This window comes from Musa acuminata, unplaced genomic scaffold, assembly GCF_036884655.1.
Source record: "Musa acuminata AAA Group cultivar baxijiao unplaced genomic scaffold, Cavendish_Baxijiao_AAA HiC_scaffold_252, whole genome shotgun sequence".
NCBI classification, from domain to species: Eukaryota; Viridiplantae; Streptophyta; class Magnoliopsida; order Zingiberales; family Musaceae; genus Musa; species Musa acuminata.
Window position 1 is genome coordinate 22501 of NW_027020517.1, and position 2500 is coordinate 25000.

Here is a 2500-nt window from a genome sequence, read left to right on the forward strand (position 1 = left end):
CTGTCCGCCGCTCGCCGCTCGCTCGTGCAGCCAAAAATGGCCAGTTTTGGCCCGTTTTTGGGCCGTTTTGGCCAGTTTTTGGCCTGTTCTTGCATTGCGCGGTGACCGTCGAGAGCGGAGCAAAACGTCAGCCATCTCAGCACCCTGGAACCCCCCGGGTGGCACAGGGCTGGATGGGGCTTTCGTATAGCAGGGACGGTGCTGCCTCTCGCTTCGCTCGCTGTCCGCCGCTCGCCGCTCGCTCGTGCAGCCAAAAATGGCCAGTTTTGGCCCGTTTTTGGGCCGTTTTGGCCAGTTTTTGGCCTGTTCTTGCATTGCGCGGTGACCGTCGAGAGCGGAGCAAAACGTCAGCCATCTCAGCACCCTGGAACCCCCCGGGTGGCACAGGGCTGGATGGGGCTTTCGTATAGCAGGGACGGTGCTGCCTCTCGCTTCGCTCGCTGTCCGCCGCTCGCCGCTCGCTCGTGCAGCCAAAAATGGCCAGTTTTGGCCCGTTTTTGGGCCGTTTTGGCCAGTTTTTGGCCTGTTCTTGCATTGCGCGGTGACCGTCGAGAGCGGAGCAAAACGTCAGCCATCTCAGCACCCTGGAACCCCCCGGGTGGCACAGGGCTGGATGGGGCTTTCGTATAGCAGGGACGGTGCTGCCTCTCGCTTCGCTCGCTGTCCGCCGCTCGCCGCTCGCTCGTGCAGCCAAAAATGGCCAGTTTTGGCCCGTTTTTGGGCCGTTTTGGCCAGTTTTTGGCCTGTTCTTGCATTGCGCGGTGACCGTCGAGAGCGGAGCAAAACGTCAGCCATCTCAGCACCCTGGAACCCCCCGGGTGGCACAGGGCTGGATGGGGCTTTCGTATAGCAGGGACGGTGCTGCCTCTCGCTTCGCTCGCTGTCCGCCGCTCGCCGCTCGCTCGCGCAGCCAAAAATGGCCAGTTTTGGCCCGTTTTTGGGCCGTTTTGGCCAGTTTTTGGCCTGTTCTTGCATTGCGCGGTGACCGTCGAGAGCGGAGCAAAACGTCAGCCATCTCAGCACCCTGGAACCCCCCGGGTGGCACAGGGCTGGATGGGGCTTTCGTATAGCAGGGACGGTGCTGCCTCTCGCTTCGCTCGCTGTCCGCCGCTCGCCGCTCGCTCGTGCAGCCAAAAATGGCCAGTTTTGGCCCGTTTTTGGGCCGTTTTGGCCAGTTTTTGGCCTGTTCTTGCATTGCGCGGTGACCGTCGAGAGCGGAGCAAAACGTCAGCCATCTCAGCACCCTGGAACCCCCCCCGGGTGGCACAGGGCTGGATGGGGCTTTCGTATAGCAGGGACGGTGCTGCCTCTCGCTTCGCTCGCTGTCCGCCGCTCGCCGCTCGCTCGTGCAGCCAAAAATGGCCAGTTTTGGCCCGTTTTTGGGCCGTTTTGGCCAGTTTTTGGCCTGTTCTTGCATTGCGCGGTGACCGTCGAGAGCGGAGCAAAACGTCAGCCATCTCAGCACCCTGGAACCCCCCGGGTGGCACAGGGCTGGATGGGGCTTTCGTATAGCAGGGACGGTGCTGCCTCTCGCTTCGCTCGCTGTCCGCCGCTCGCCGCTCGCTCGTGCAGCCAAAAATGGCCAGTTTTGGCCCGTTTTTGGGCCGTTTTGGCCAGTTTTTGGCCTGTTCTTGCATTGCGCGGTGACCGTCGAGAGCGGAGCAAAACGTCAGCCATCTCAGCACCCTGGAACCCCCCGGGTGGCACAGGGCTGGATGGGGCTTTCGTATAGCAGGGACGGTGCTGCCTCTCGCTTCGCTCGCTGTCCGCCGCTCGCCGCTCGCTCGCGCAGCCAAAAATGGCCAGTTTTGGCCCGTTTTTGGGCCGTTTTGGCCAGTTTTTGGCCTGTTCTTGCATTGCGCGGTGACCGTCGAGAGCGGAGCAAAACGTCAGCCATCTCAGCACCCTGGAACCCCCCGGGTGGCACAGGGCTGGATGGGGCTTTCGTATAGCAGGGACGGTGCTGCCTCTCGCTTCGCTCGCTGTCCGCCGCTCGCCGCTCGCTCGTGCAGCCAAAAATGGCCAGTTTTGGCCCGTTTTTGGGCCGTTTTGGCCAGTTTTTGGCCTGTTCTTGCATTGCGCGGTGACCGTCGAGAGCGGAGCAAAACGTCAGCCATCTCAGCACCCTGGAACCCCCCGGGTGGCACAGGGCTGGATGGGGCTTTCGTATAGCAGGGACGGTGCTGCCTCTCGCTTCGCTCGCTGTCCGCCGCTCGCCGCTCGCTCGTGCAGCCAAAAATGGCCAGTTTTGGCCCGTTTTTGGGCCGTTTTGGCCAGTTTTTGTCCTGTTCTTGCATTGCGCGGTGACCGTCGAGAGCGGAGCAAAACGTCAGCCATCTCAGCACCCTGGAACCCCCCGGGTGGCACAGGGCTGGATGGGGCTTTCGTATAGCAGGGACGGTGCTGCCTCTCGCTTCGCTCGCTGTCCGCCGCTCGCCGCTCGCTCGTGCAGCCAAAAATGGCCAGTTTTGGCCCGTTTTTGGGCCGTTTTGGCCAGTTT